A 17,269-nucleotide genomic window follows, 5' to 3' on the forward strand; every position below is an offset into this window, starting at 1 on the left:
AATGAATGCATCTTATGAGGAAAATGACAAGAGGCAAGACACCTGCTGAAGCCTGCAACCTTACCATTTCTGAATCTTATTTTAAGTATAGATGGTTAATTAATATTCCACTTATGTAAATTTTAATAAAACCACTTATTGAAGTCCTTTTGATCATGCTGTGGCCCAAAATGAAGAAATAAAAGGAAATACATAATTTATGAAGGCCTTTTCACTTTAAAAAGGGAATTAAAAAATAAACAGGAATAGACTTGGATTTACTTAGATCAGTAAATATGACACTGTGAATATATAGTAATCCAGGATATGTTAACTTTAATTATTATAGACTTATTTCCTACCAGACAATAGACAGAAAATAATTTTCTTTTGATGGGAGAACAGGGGGAGGGAAGAGGGCTTATGGGACTTTCAGGGAGTGGGGGACCAGAAAAGGGGAAATCATTTGAAACGTAAATAAAAAATATATTGAATAAAAAAAACACTGTCCATGTTTCCAAAAAAAAATTATTTCTAGGAGGTTTGAACATGAAAAGAGTCATGTTTCTGCTGGCTTGCACAACAGGGATAGGTGGCCTGGTTGGAGAACAGCAGGCAGAGTCTAATGCAAACAATGTCTCTCCTCGTTCCTGTAAATTAATCGTGGCCTTCCTCCTGGTGACCTTTCCATACAGCAGTGCAGAAGTACACCTGTGACCTGCTGGTTGGCTGATCAGCACATCTGTGCAGAGGACAGTTGCCAGGACAAAGCCATGAGGCGCTGAGCCAGGACTTGTCACCGCCATCCCACCACATGCTGGCCCTGTTGAATTTATGAACAAAACCAAAGCCCTAAAGACTTTAATGATAGGAGAGAAGATGGTAGCTCATCATATTACCAGTGATCACAGCAAAATGAACCTTGCAAAGCCAGACGCTATAAAGCCAATTGGCTGAACTCCACATAAAACTGATTCTGAGCATGTTAATTGAGCATAAATTAATGTGAATGCTATAATGATCCATGTGGATTGCGATGATTGACTCTATCATTTATCTCCAAAGCATGAATAATGTGAACCCCCTTCTCCTCTAAATGATTATGGAAAACACATAAGACCTAACTGGATAGTGAAATAGAGGAAATGAAGATGTAGAAGTAGGGTTCAAGGGTAATTGATCAACATCTGCATTACTAGAATTCAGGACATTCTTAAATTGATAACTTTCTCACAAAGCTTATATTGAATGCCAAATTGAGGTAGCATTTATAGTGATATTTATCCAGGGACCGCCCTGTATATTAACTGTAAAGTTATCTATTGAAAATTTAACAGAAAAAATATTTAAAAAATCATTTATCACTTAATTTTTAAAATAAAGGTACATTCATGCTGGTTGTTCCCAGTGATCTCTCTACTTGATATTAAAATATTGAATGTGACCAGGAAATACTAAAATTGCACATCACAAATATGTGCTCACATTGCACACACACACATACACACACACACACACACAGATGCACACGCACACACACATACAAACACACACACATACGTGCAAAAACCTACTCACAAAAACTGTTAAATAATGGTAAAGAAAAGAAATACAATAAATGATCACATATTGTCAAGGCAGAATGTTGTTTACTTTTAAATTTAAAGTGAATGACTCATACTCAGAAAAATAATAATATATTATTGATAAAATTTTGACACTTTAATCTGATTATAAGTATGTCCTTTCTTTTTTATTTTGGTGTTAAAAAAAAAGTATACAACCTGTTTCTGAAATGTTGAGGGGTTTCTTGTTATTCTTTATTTTATTTTTTAAGACAGGGTCTGATTATGTATATACTAAAACTTTCAGTGTCATTTCTTTGCCAGGTCACACAAAGATCCTCCTGAGTGCTGTGAGTAAAAGCAAGGGATAGCGTGCCCAGCTCAATCCTGTACTTTTCAAAAGACAAGGAGCCTGGCATGGCTGTTCCCTGAGAGGTTCTGCCAGCACCTGACCAATACAAATGCAAATACAGCCAACCATCTGACTGAGCCTGAGGACTCTAATTGAAGAGCTAAGGGAAGGACTAAAGGAGCTGAAGGAGATTGTAACCCCTTATGAAGAACAGTATCAATTAAGTGGACCACCCAGAGATTCCAGGGACCAAACCACCAACCAAAGAGGGAACTAGTACTCTAGATACATATGTAGCAGAGGATGGCATTATTTCACATCAGTGGGAGGGGAGGGAAGCTTGATGACCCAGTGTAGGGGAATTGTAGTGGGGTAGACAGGAGTGGGTGAGTGGGTGGAGGAGCACCCTCTTAGAAGCAAGGGGGAGGGCGAAGAGAATGGATGGGGTGAGGGGAAGGTTGTGGAGGGGTACCCAGGAATGGGAATATCATTTGAAATGTAAATAAATAATATCATTAATAAAAAGAATTATCAAGGTAATCAAAAAAATGATCTCTTCTGCCTAGTCAAAAGAAAAGACACTGAACTTTAAGTGTGTTGGACATTTAAAGAATGTGGGAATTTTAAAGTTGTGTTACAGTTTATATCATTATATTAACATGAAACCTTTAAAACAAACAAGAAAGCAAAGAACGGGATTTGAAGTGCTATGTTTTTGTATAGTGACATGGAATGAAATGACATGCTAAGTTTAGCTGTGAATTTGATATAACCAAGAGACACCCCAGAAGACAGACCTTCAGTTGAGAACAGTTCCTAATCCAACTGGCCTATGGCATTTTCTGTGTGGCAATTTTTTTTTCTTTTCTGCATATTTTATTTATTTTTTCTTATATTGGATATTTTCTTTATTTATGTTTCAAATGTTATCCACTTTCCAGGTGTCCCCTCTGGAAAGCCCTTATCCCTTCCCCCTTCCCCTACCTGTATGAGGGTGCTCCTCCACCAACCCACCACTCCTGCCTTCTTGTCCTGGCACGCCCCTCAGACCCAAGGGCAGCTCCTCCCACTGATGGCCAACAAATCCATCCTCTGCCACATATGCAGCTGGATCCCTGTGTCCCTCCATGTCTACTCTTTGGTTGGTAGTCCAGTCCCCGGGAGCTCCAGGGGGTCTGCAGGCACCCGCTGATGTACTTGTCAGGCTCTGAAAGAGCCTCTCAGAGGACAGCTATGTCAGGCTACTGTCTGCAAGCACTTCCAAGCATCTCAATAGCGTCCGGTCTGGCGACTGTATATGGGATGGATCCCCATGTGGGGCAGTGTCGGATGGAGCCTGTGTGGCAATTTTTAAAATTGCTAATTGACATAGAAGGGTTCAGTCCACTGTGGGTGGTGCCATCTCTAGATACGTTGGCATGGGCTATAAAGGAATGGTAGCTGAGCAAATGATTAAGCAGTGTTCCTCTGTTTATGTGTGCTTCAAGTTCCTGCCTGGAACTGCTTTCCTGACGCCCATGGATGAAGAACTACAGTTTGTGTTATAAAACTCCCTTTCCTTTTAAAGGTGCCTTTATGGTGTTTATCATGGCAACAGAAAGCAAAATAAGCCAGGCAGCCTCCTAGCACTCAATTAAAGGGATGCTGTGTTCAGAGACTGTCTGCTACGCAATAATCCTCCACTCCTTCAGATGACAACGGGATCAGGAAGGAACCAGAAGCAACACTGGTGGTAAGGTGAGATTCTTTGACTTTCTCTTTATAGAAATGGTCAATGAGATAAATACCTACGGTGAGAGGAATTAAACTTGGGTAGTGAAGTTACATGTTTATAAACTCTGTGTGTCTCTTGATTTAGCGCTAACTATAGAAAGACTCATGGGGATTGTGGAATAGTGTGTTAGCACAAAGGAGGAGAAAGGTACTTCTGAAGAAGATGCTTTGCAAAGCATCCGGAGATGGCACAGCTAAACAAATATGCTTACGTTATTAAGATGCACAAAACTTTTTCTGAAATTGGTACAAAACCCATTAACCAAATGAATTCCAAGTGGAGAAATAACAGACAGTATTCAAATATGGTAGTTATGAAATATTTGTGAAGAGACACCACAACAGAAGGAGAAGAAAGTGTAATTAAAAATATAATTATTTTATAATATATTTATATTTATATTTAAAAATATAAAGTCTTCATATTTATATTTAAAAATAAAATTATTTTTATTATGTTTGGGAGGCAGAAGCAGGTGGATCTATGACTTTAAGGCCAGACTGGTATACAGAACAAATGCAGTATAGTCAAGGCTACATAGAGATTTGTATGTATCTCTGTCACAAAACAATAAAACAAAGAAGAAAGGAAGAAAGAAAGAAAAAAAAAGAAAGAGAAAGAAAGGAAGAAAAAAATGAAGGAAGGAAGAAGAAAGAAAGAGGATTCTACAGCAAATCCAACTAAAATGTTATAAAGGACAGACATTTAATATTCCCACAGAATGCTGAAATAACAACTGAGTAAAATTTAAAAGTGTAGGGATGTAGCTGAAAAACATAACTTAATTATAGGGTGAGCAGGTTCACTGAAAAATAAGAAGGCTAATTTAAATATAAATGTATATTATAAAAATAAAAGGAAGTCGTACGAATTTCAAAAACAACTAAATGCATAAAATCAAATTAAGTTCCTGAGATTTCAGATGGAAGAGCTCATGCTTTTCCTTTGAAGTCTCCTCTAGAAGAAATCAATCTCGAACTTGTGGAAGGTGCTAATTACAGTCATAAAACTGAATTAAAGTGATCGGAGCAGCATATATCAGTGTTGAGAATGGCTCACACATCTTCAGATGACCTTCTCTCTCTACCTTATCCCAGTCCATAGGGGAAAGCACTGAGGAGCAGACAGGATAGATGCTTTCTAAGGTAGGCCAAGATGTCATGGGCTGAGAGAGATGGTAATAGGGAAGGATTAGCTTGCTCGCTTTAGTGTATCTCACTCCCTAGTTAAGATAAATGAATTTTCATAGTCCATTATAGGTGGAAACTCAGCATATGCTACTGATCATACCTAGATGTAGAGGACACAGCCCTGCAGTTCCAAATGACTCAGCCAACAGGCAGACACATTAGCAAGAGCTATAAACAGCACTGAGCAAGAAGTTTGTGAGACACGAGATCAATGACAGATGGCTGAATATCCTAGCACCTCAGTGTTATCTCTGTGTACAACAAAAAGGGAGAAGATAAGTACTGGCGGAGGAGAAACTACTTAGCTTATGTATGTTGAACATGAAAAGTAAACAATACTTTATCAGACAGTTTAAGGCTGATACCTGATGCCCGCAGCTCATTTGTGACAAGTGTTTGTAATCCTGCCTATATTCTCTTCAGTGAGACGCCCATCTTTAGGAACACTAAAACAGAGTGTATTGTGTACTATTGACCATTTTTTACATAATTTCTATGATTTTCATCACCTTACTTTATCATTTCTATCATTGCATCAAAATTCTAGTAAGTTGTGAGAGTTTATACTTTAATTCTGGCCCTCCAGGGCCAAGGATTTAGGATCATGTCTTCAAGACAGCTTGGGACACATAATTAAATCACAGTTTAATTTAATAACTTAGTTACTAGGCTACTTGCCAAGCATGAAGGAAGCCGTGGGTTTACCCACAGCACTGCATCAACAGGGCATGGTGATAGGTACCTCTTAATCTCAGGCCTAGGGAAGTGGAAGCAAGAGAGATCCAATGTTCAAGACTATCCTCTCCTTCCTTCCTCCCCTTCCTCCTCTCGTTCCTTCCCTTCCTCCTCTCCTTCCTTCCTTCTCTTCCTCCTCTCCTTCCTTCCTTCCCTTCCTCCTCTCCTTCCTTCCTTCCCTTCCTTCCTTCCTTTCTTCCTTCCTTCCTTCCTTCCTTCCTTCCTTCCTTCCTTCCTTCCTTCCTTCCTTTCTTTCCTTATTCTTGAATTGCTTCGGTTTTAAAGACAAGAACAAAGATTTTTTTAATTGATTTGATATAATTTGACTAATCTGATAGCATAACTGTACACATTATTTTGACTTTATAGTGAAATGGGATGGCCTCAAGAAATCTTGGAATAGAGAAATTCCTTTATTCCACATTTGATTTCACCACATTCAACTCAAGAAGTTTCTTTGAAGGCATCAGAGGTTCTGTAGATACTGGGTAGTGGGCACTGGGCATCCTTCAAATTAAATTTTCTGAACTGTTAATGAAGTTTTACCTGAATACTAAATGCTCCTTAAGAATTTGGCTAAGTATACAGATAAATAAGGATTCTTCAAATAATGAAGTAATAAAAATCATAACCAAATTACTTCTAAGGCATAAGATGACAAGACATTATTTGAATAAAAAACAGAAAGTATAAAAGTCTCTTGGATATTTGGGGATGTTAAGTATTTAACATACAGTTAGGGTATTTTGAAAATTAATATGTTAATTTTCAATGTGTGACTGTTTCAAGTCTGGGGAGTCTCTCTCCTATAAACATTTTTTTCTAATTTTTTGGGCAAAATATTCATTCTTAGAGATAATTTCTCAATGTCTTACATTTCTCATCCCTTCCACATCCTGTGAAAAGTTTGGATTAAAATATCCCTGTACCATGAAGGAGAGGTCTGTGTTCATTTGTTTTCTTCTCTGCATATGGAAGGTATTTGGCCTCTTTAAATTCCACCATTTCATTGGGCACTGTCCTGTGAACTTTGACCATTAGAGGAGAAATTTCAGTGCTATTTCTTCTGCTTCTCCTCATATTCCTAGTTGTCTTTCCTTTTTCAAATATTTATGGACTGTCTGGACAAGGCACTATGCAGGACACTTGTGGGAACAAGGGAATGAAAGGGGATGTTGAAATGAGACATGCACTGGGAAGGCCAGTGCATTAAAGGGTGATGATCTCTCTAAGACCAGGACCAGGAGACCATGTCTGATGCTACTTAACCAGAACAAGGATTTTAGATGAAGTCTGAGGAGGATAAGATGCTCAGAGCATCACAGATGATTAGAACCAATCTGGAGAAGGTGATTTCCATTAGGATAGACAAAATTGAATGAAGAAATTACAGAGACAATGCTATCAGTCAGGAAAAAGATTAATCAATTGCTGATGATAAAAGATCATTTTTGAGGGAGGGCTATGTCAAGACAGATTGCATCTGGGAATTCCTTCTCTTGAACATTAGAGTATTCACTACTATCTGGCCTTTCATTATGGATTATCTATTCTGTTAACATCTTTGGAGTATCATTTTCATATGAGTGGCTGTGCTATCTTTCTTTCACTACCCTTGCCTCAGATTTTTCAATCTAGATTTTGAAAGTATGGACTCCCCTGTCCTCATGCAGGAATGATTTATTGAATGAAGAGCCTGTCTTCTGAAGATTCCATCTTACAAACCTTCCACAAACTCATCTAAATTATTTTCAAATTCTTAAGTCTTTCAGTCACTTCATATGTTCCTCTTGCGTTGCCATCTATAAGAAATTCGTAACTTATTCTTCAAACAGATTTTTTAATGGAGTTCCAGTCACAAAGCTGTGTTTTTTGAATATCATAAATTTTCATGTAACCGTTAGCCATCTGTAAAGAAAGGTTTTAGGAACTTGAGCTATAAAGTCAGGCTGGTAATCTGTTCCCTATTAACCCTGTGTCTTTAGCAACATTACCTAACCTCTTTGTGTTTCAAATATGAAAGGATATTGGCTTCACCATTATCTATTGAATACAGGATTTCATAAGATCTATGAATAAATTGAAAAATGGCATTGCTGTGTGCGTGCCTCAATTGAATAGCAACATGAGATTTTGTCCAAGCCTCTTATTATGGTAGGTACCATAATAAGAGGCTTGGACAAAGACTACATTTTTTTCTCATTGATAAAAGCCCTTTTACTTCTATCTTATCTATCTATCTATCTATCTATCTATCTATCTATCTTCATCATCATCATCATCATCATCATCATCATCATCAGCTCTTTACCTCCCTGTGTATGCACATATGCACATATATACCTGCGTCTGTCTGGTTGATAAACAAGTCATTGTTCATTTTATTGCACTGTACCTCACAAATAGAACTTTCTATTCAGCAACATTTCATTCAGTATATATAAAATGGTTTCATAGATTTCAAATACACAACCCTTTCAAACAGAATCTTAAAATAATAACCCAAGCTGTCAAATGCACGAAGTTTTCTTTTTCTTGATTGTCAAAGACTTTTACTTGTACATGGTATATTTCATTCTTTGAAATACAAAGCTATTTCTATTTAATTCTAAATAAAAGTACTCGACTTTTTTCTTTGAAAACAGTGCAGCGGTTATAACGTTTTCAATTCTCAGTGGCGTAACTTGTAAATAACTTCACTTTGCTTTTAGAGATTCTGCTAACATCCTATCTGAGACGCCATAGGTAGAGTGGGTGTGAGTTTATTCAGTGTTGTCCAAACCAGTTATGAAAACAATTGCACATTCTCATGTGAGAAGGCATTTCATCAATTCCGCCAGCTTTGGTAAACAACACATTTTCAAATGCTTCACATAAGAATGAAAAATATTTCACAAAGAATTCTTTAAAGATATTTTATCAAGAATGGGCTGAAGCCAGTGAATGTTAAGTTCATTCACTTTTGTATTCATTTTTGTATTTACCCATCAAACTAAGGCTATTGCTGAAAAGATATGAATGCTTAAAATTATACTAAACGATGAGAAGTGTAACAAGTGAAGTTAAAAATATACTGTATGAGTAACAAAGTAGAGGGAAGTTCAATGCTCTGTGAAGATAAACAGTGCGGGTGGAGGTCTGGGGAGGTGGTGGGTCTGCCCCTGAGGAAATAGGATGATTAAGACAGCTTATCAGAGGAATGAATTCATAATAGTGTCTAGGATGAAAGCTTCTTGTGGTGACTAATGAATGATATGATGATACTCCACACAGACACGTGGCATGCACCAAGTGTGAAGTCATGAAATGCAGAATGGAGTCACAGGTTTTCATTTTTGAAGTGGACAAAAAAAAAAAAAAGCACAGAAACTGGACAAGAACAGAGACTAGACTGAAACATCTTCAGTTCAGTGATGTGTGGGTGGATCGTTGTAAGATCAGTTAAGATTCTCCTGAATCTTGCATTCATCATTTATTTCTGACTTGCAAGAACTTGAATCAACTCACCCCTGATTGTAGCACAAATTAAGAAGACTTATCTTGAGCCAAAACAAGACTAAAGTGAAAGAGTTGCCTCAAAATGTCCCTCAGAAGCCTTGACGCAGAATATACATACATTCTAAGCGCTCCTCAGTGATAGGAAGGATGCAGATAGGTGATCTGACATTTTCTCAGAATCAAAGAAGAGCCACCATAGACTCAAGCTGTAGCCACCATCAGGACACCCTGGAGAATTAATCGGAAAAAAGCCAGCGCTCCTGAGCCCCTCTCTGCCCCCCAGTGTTCTCCAGCTCCCTGGTTTCTGCTGACTTGTAGCCAGAACCCTGAGGGTTGCTTTCCCTAGTCTAATGTGCTTTTGGAGTTGAAATTACAAGGCTTCGTGGACCAAGAGGATAAAACCAATGGTAGTTTACTTCCTATTTTGAGGTCACAGCCATGTAAACTAGAGAGGCAATTGTCTCCCATCACAGCTTTATCTGGTTACAAGCACCTTGCTAAACAAGATCTGCTCTCTCTCTTTACTCTAAGCTAGAGCACCTCTCTGACGGCCTCTCTTCCCCTCTTCCTGCAGTGATGCCCAGTCATATCTAGAGCACCTCTCTGATGGCCTCTCTTCCCCTCTTCCTGCAGTGATGCCCAGTCCTATCTATTCTGGAGAAAAGGAAAAGGAAGCCCACTTCCAGGCCGGTGTTTCTTAAAGTAGTCTTTGTTATCATTTCTTTGTGTTTATTCTTCTGCGTTTTTAAAGAGATGGTTTGTAAAGTATCTACTGCCATCTGGGACCAAAGTTGAATAAAGATGAAAATAGATTCAAAGCTGGGTCCTATTTCTCATAAACAAAATATTTATTATATTGAAACTTTGCTAGGTAGATAGAGTTAATAGAAAGATTCACTTTATTAGTAGACTAGGTGTGTGTGTGTGTGTGTGTGTGTGTGTGTGTGTATGGGCCATTATACATGAACATGTAAATGAGTTACATAATTTTATGCCCTAGTGTACCTAGTTATGATATCACTCTTATCTGATGGTTATAAAATAAATTAACACATTTCTGAATGGATTAAAAGTATAAAGTCTTTATCATGTCATTCAAGATTTTTAAATGTGGATCTCACTGAGTAAGTCTGAAAATCATTCATTTTATGAAGGTATTTACAGTGAGTCCTTGTAAACTAATTCTATTTATTCATCCACAGAAAATTAGTTTCATAATGAACAAACTCATGATGAGCAACAAATTGATTCCTTCATGGTAATTTTTATGATTATTTCTGCCCAAATCATTTATCAATGCAAATATTTCTCAAAATATGTGTTGTTATTAACATGGTTAAAGTTATTTTATACCAAGGCATTTCCTGCTACACTATAGGTTTGCTTTGTCACTGTGTGAACTCTGAAGAGTCCTCGTGGTACGTTGTTGTACCCTTATGTCCAAGAATTTCCATATCAGGGTCATTCCAAATTCCTCTGTAGTTTGTCCTCTTTGTGGCCATATTGGTATCTAATGCTACAATCTATTAAAGACATGATTACTGATTGCCTCATGCTTGAGGAAAGATAGGGTTAATGTGTAGCTTTAAAAAAATCTAATGATTTATGGCAGCTTGTTATTTTTCTCTTTTGTAACATTAAATTGAAGAACTACTAAGAATTTACATATGTTACTAGAGATGAGGAGAGAGAGAGAGAGAGAGAGAGAGACTTTAAGATTACACAAAATGCCAATGCTAAGTTCCTCACATTGTTGATGAGGTAGTGCTTAAACTAAGCGGTTGAAACAACACAGTGTGGACAACTACGGGAAAACGAGAAGCATTGTGAGTGCAAGCATCCTTACACGTCCTCCTCTGGATGCCATTGTGCTCGGATCTCACAAGGATAGGAGCACATTACTGGGAGAATGTCCACTTTGCGGGTCACATTGGCTGACAGGCATTGAGCTTTGTTAGTCTGGTCATCACTGCAAACTGAAGACTCATGTTCCTGTAACACAGAGGCCTACATAAAAATGCCCTTCCTTTCCTGCTGTGGCTGCCTTCCCTCAGTTTGCATCCATCTCCTTTCACTCTTACAGACAGACACAAGGCAAGTGAGTGCATCTGTAAGTACAAAGTAAGTTGTGGTAAAATGTACTTACATTTCTATATATTTGATTTTTGGCAGTAACCCATATTTTATGGCACATTTTGTATGTTTGTCCAATACTTCATTTTTCTTTCAAGATTAAAATACTTCTATCAAAACTTCACCTGAAATTGCATAGAGATGGTATATATTATATATCTTATTTTAAAATGATGTTGTCAATATTTATGTATCAAAGATCACTTTAAATTCTAGCTACAGTATAGCATTGTACAATTATTTGTCATCCTAGATTTTCAATGCATGAACATGCTCATCTAAGATTCATTCATACGATAGACTGTTGATGTTGATCTAATGGCAGTCCCTAAGGCAAATGGCAATTCATTCACTTTAATGTTTCAAGCATAAATTACCAATAATTCCATTAGAGTTATTTTGAAAACTCTATAATTTCAGTACATCTAATGCGTTATGGCAAATTGGGAGATTTGATGCATTCATTTAATGACAGAAAGTCATAATAAAATACATAGCAATTAATTACAAAATATTTATGCAAAACACACAAATTTCAACGAGAATAAAGTAAAGCAAAAATGAAGACCACAAGAACCAACTCTGGCTCTTTTGCCTGTGCTTGGCACCTTTCCCCTCCTACTGGGTTCCCCTTTCAGCCTTGACACAGGGGGGCCTGTGCTTACTCTTACTGCATCTTGTTAAGCTGGGTTCAGTTGATACCTCTGGGGGGCCTGCTCTTGTCTAAGGGGAAACTCAAGAGGAGTCCATCTGGGGGAGACAGGAGGTTGGGGGATATCTGGGACGAGTGGAGGGAGGGGGATCAGTTTGGGCTGTACTGTATGAAAGAAGAATAAATACATAAACAGGAAAGAGAGAAAGAAACAGAGAGAGGGAGACAGAGAGAGGAGAGAGGAGAGGGAGAGAGAAAGAGAGAGAGAGAGAGAGAGAGAGAGAGAGAGAGAGAGAGAAAGGAAAGGAAGGAAGGAAGGAAAGAAGGAAGGAAAGAAAGAAAGAAGGAAAGAAAGTAGAAAGATGTGCAACTAATCTAAAAATCAAGTATTAGAAAATCAGAATGATTGGGCTGAGCATAGCCTATAGAAGCAGAAAATGTATATGAATATAGTCTGATGTGCAAATTGATGAGTAAAGACAGGCCAAAGTTAAATGTTACAATTTTAACAAACATATAACTGAAAGCTAAAATACCTGTCTGGGGGAAAAAAAAAGGAACCAATGAGTGTATCTCCTTGGTTCGTTCCCTCTGTCGGAAGGAACACACCCTTACACACATCCCTTAAATATGCAAGACCACAAGCCTTTTGTTTACAATGATTTATTTTTATTGAGAATTCATAGTCCTCCATCTAGCCCTGGCGCCTATATTCAGAAGTACCAGATAAGACCACTCCAGATCAGTTGCACACCCAAACACTTACTTGAGGTTTGGTGTGTCTCTCTCATTAGTATACATTTTTAATGTAAATAAACTCAATATAGCACATCCAGAATTCCAGACAATGTTCTGACAGTGTGAACTCATAATCTAATTGCTGTCAACCTGGACCAGCAGCACTGTATGTGATGCAGCTCATGGAGCGGAAGGGAGAGGCATTACACCTTCCCCTCACATCTCATCCAGGTTAAAATGACTTCAGTTAAGACTCAAACCCCAAAGTAAGGGATAGATACCTTCTTTCTTTAAGAAAAATAACCGAAATGGAACAAAAAAAAATTCCAAATAAAATAATTAAGTCAGATATTTTTAGTTGATAAAACTTCTAAAATCAAATGTAAAAATAAGTGAAGTTATTTCATCTCTAGCTAATATGACAGTGATGAGCTTTTTGTTGTTGTAGATGATAAAAAACCATTTAAAGAGAAAACTTGAGTTTCTTTTCAAACCATCTTTATCAATGTAGTTGGAAGCCAGTCAATCCTTATGCATGAAGGATGACTTTTGATTCCTTTTCATTTTATATGAGTGTATAGAGACATGAAACATTTCTTATAAAGCATTAGAAATAATTCTAAGCTGATCAATCACAATATACAATCATTTGAGAGGAGAAAAGTTACAGTTAGATAAAAAACATAATCTTAGATTGATTTAGAATTAGTTCACATGCAAGATATAACTGTGTTGTCTTTGAAAATAAGTAATTAATACACACAAACAGGAAAAGTCAGGAAACACACCAATAAATATAACACATAATCTTGAGAGACAAAGCTTTATTATTATCCACGAAACACCGAAAAAATATACTTGAACTCAAGGTAGAAAAGGGGATAGTTAAAATAAATTCTTAGTGTTAAATTCTGGTGTTCTGAATATTTTATATTCTATATTTATAAATTCTCATATTTGAGCTGTTTATGTATTGTTTTTTATCTTCTAAAAATATAAGAAAAATGCCCATGTATATAACTATTTACTGAGTTTCTACTATCTATCAATGTCCTAGATATAAATCATTCTTATCATTTAGTCTTTGTTGCAAAAGTCTTCACTACTAATCTCACTTCATGACTTATGACATCAGGATTTAGACCAGAAGTTGCTAGACAAATTGGTACAAAATAACCAGAATTCTGAACTCTATCTTTACTAACCTACCAGTCACCTCTGTGAAAGAGGTGAATATGCAATTATCAACACTAAAATAGATAGGGAACAGCCTATTCCATTAAGTCATATTAATAACTACATATTTATATGCATGTCACTAATAATATATCTGAATTCTCCAAGCATGATTTTTCCTATCAACACATAACAATTTCAGCACAAAATTTAAGAAATGTTAACTTTCTTGGCTGAAAAATGTTACACCTTAATGTATATATTTCAATAAGTGGATTTCATGCATCTCTCATCCTGAGGAGAATTTTTAAATTTTTAACTTCTGTTGAAAGTCTACTTGAAAATCTGAACTTGTCTAGTGTGTGTTAAGAAAGAACAGCTGCACATTGGCAGCCCTGGAAGGGGGCCCAGTCAGTGTGAATCCAGAAGGCAACCAACAGGCTACTGTCATTTATTTGGGAGAGAAGAGTCATTTGTTTGACACACTGAAGTCAGCCTCGGGTGAGGAAGCTTTGTTCAGCAATGATCAGGCAGGAAATCTGATTCCTCAGTGTTCTTTCTGATGGGCAAACAACAGAGCTTTGAGCTAGCCACTTCTGGATAAATATAAAAGGCTGAGAAACAGTATGTGTGAGGGGAGTAGTATGAAAGTCTTAAGATGTCACCTCCCTTCATTTCTAAGATGTGAATAAATGAGTTGATGCTCAACAAGTTTATGAATATTCATTTTCACTCACCTGGTTTTCCTGAGGAAAAAGTTTCCCCTTGTCTAATCTTTATTTGAATGACTGGGTTTGCTTATATGCTTTGTTGCCTATCTCTGTGATCAAAATATTCAGCTAGACACATTCAAGACTTGATGAATTACTTGCTTGAAGAAATTAATGTGCTACTGCATTCAGAATTAAAGATGTACTTGTGTGTGAGTGCAAACACAATTGATAATACTGAGAAACTAGAAAATGTCAAGGCAAAAACAAAATTCGTTTTGTGTAAAAATATTGAACTCAGAGCTGCTTCTTGTATATAGTTTTATTGCACATCATGAAGGGTAAAATGAGAGGCTTTTATGTCCAGATCACAGCATGCACTAAACATCAAAGAGATGGGAGTCAGTCTTTGGAGGACAGACTTAAATGATGTAGGTTGCAGAAACTAAAACAAACAAACAAATAAATAAATAAAGTAAAGATTAAAGATGTGAGGGTTGATGAAGGAATGGTTCTGAATTCAGTGATCTCTTTCAAAGAACTTCCTTTGAATCAAGAGAGAAGAAAATTGAAAGTATATAAAAGAAACTATATTTGGCTTGGAGCAATGGTTCTCAGCCTTCCTAAGGCTACAACCCTTTAATACAGTTCCTCATGTTGTAATGACCTCCAACAATAAAATTATTTTCATTGCTACTTAATAACAGTAATTTTGCTACTACAATTATAAAATCTATATTTTCTGGTGATCTTCAATGGCACTCATGAAAGGGTCCTGGGACCCCTGAAGGATTCGAGACTCACAGGTTGAGAAAGACTGATTTAGGATAATTATTTCATGAAGTTCACTCTTGTAGTTTACATTGCTAGAGTCAGAATTAAGACTGGTCTAAAAATAAAATATTCTGAGTATACATAGATTGATTTTTACTGTAATAGACAGGAAAACAGAAGATCAGTACACTATGTATTTCTTCTTGTCTATGACTAAATTGAGCTAAAGAATTTCAACAGTAGGCTGAGAGAATGAATTTTGCAATGTTCTTAGCAAGATTTTCTATTCCAGATCACCAGAGTCCTTGCCAGTTTTGGGGAATCTCATTGCTCCGCTACACAGAGCCTTTCCATGGAATGGCCCACACCAACTTGCCATACTTCAATGTTTCTTTCATGGTGTGTACAAAGATATCCATTGAATTTTCATTCCATCTAATAGCTTGTGATAATGGCTGGCCTATATTCAGGTTAGTTTGAATTCAGCCCCATGGAAGAATTTGGTCTGCCACTTTTAACTCACTCCTTTCTTAGGTACAAAAAATTCTATTTTCTTATTTTGTCTATAGAGATGACACTTGTGTTTTGCAGAAACTTTTCCACCTGCTGGATGTTGTGACCCTATCAACTCCCTGGGAACAGACATTATTCATAGATTCAGAGCTAAGGTGACAAGGCTTAGGAACGTGTATAAAATTACATGACCAACATGAGCCAGTTTCTGTCTTCTAATTACAAATCTTGTGGAGACAACTCCTGGCCCCTTGTTCTGTAGACCAAGAATTCTGATTAGAGGACAATCATTTTCATGAGGTCCCATGCTGTGCAGCTCAAGAAAGAATATCCATTCTCATGTCTTCAGAATTCATTAAGCCTTTGGCAGTTCTTGATGTTCACATTCTTCTCTTGCTTCATGACACAATAAGTCCTCAAGTACAAAGTAATCAAAGGCCTAATGGAAGTGTACATGTACTGATACTTGTGAGTAATTGAGTTAAATAGAACTTGTCACACAAATAGTTACCTATATGAGTGTCTGGGGAGGGGTGCATAATTCAGTCCATTTCACTGAAACTTAACTATTTCTTCCGAAGTCATTTCTATTATTTCATTTGTTACTGGTTACATCTCTGTCATCTTTATACTCTGTAGCCAGGGTTGTACATTTACACATAGAGGCAGAGGCAGTTTTCCAGACGGTGCCTTGGGGATTAGAATTGCTTTGACTTGATTTCTGTTTCGAAGCCCCAGCCATTAACAGGAAACAAGTTAAACAAAACTCCTACAAGAACCTAGCATCTGGTATACTGTTATTATGAATTCATGTCTATTGTACTTTACCGCAAACAAGAGATTTCTTATTATTTCCCTGTCTGCCTTTTAGTGAGTCCTGCCCTACAAGAATGGTAGAAGACAATGAAATTAATACCACTTCACAAAACAAAGCATGACTCACCCACCTAAATAACTTTTCTCTTTGGACAGATTAAAATATGCAGCAGTTAAGCATCTTATATAAGAGTACTCACTGCAATAGAGGGATACTTAAAGGAATATGCACTTATTATATCATGATTTCTTCAATTATTGCTTGGAATTTGTATATTTAATTAATTTGTGCTTCTGTGGAATTTTGGAAATAAAATGCTTAAGTGAGCATTGATTGGATCTCCTTAGTATTTTGTAACTCAAGAGTGCCATATAAATATAAGTCTTTCACTAGAATAATGCTTTCTTTTTTTGAAAGGTTTATTTACTTATTTTCTGTATATAAGTACACTATAGCGGTCTTCAGACAGATCATAAGAGGGCATCAGATCTCATTCCAGATGGTTGGTAACCATTATGTGATTGCTGGGAATTGAACTCAGGATTTTTGGAAGAGCAGTCAGTGTTCTCAACTATTGAGCCATCTCTCTGGGACCAAAATAATGCTTTCTTCTAAATTGGTTTGATCTTTTTGTACTGTTTTATTAGTTTACCAGCTTTAAAT

Source organism: Apodemus sylvaticus, chromosome 8, assembly GCF_947179515.1.
Source record: "Apodemus sylvaticus chromosome 8, mApoSyl1.1, whole genome shotgun sequence".
NCBI lineage: Eukaryota > Metazoa > Chordata > Mammalia > Rodentia > Muridae > Apodemus > Apodemus sylvaticus.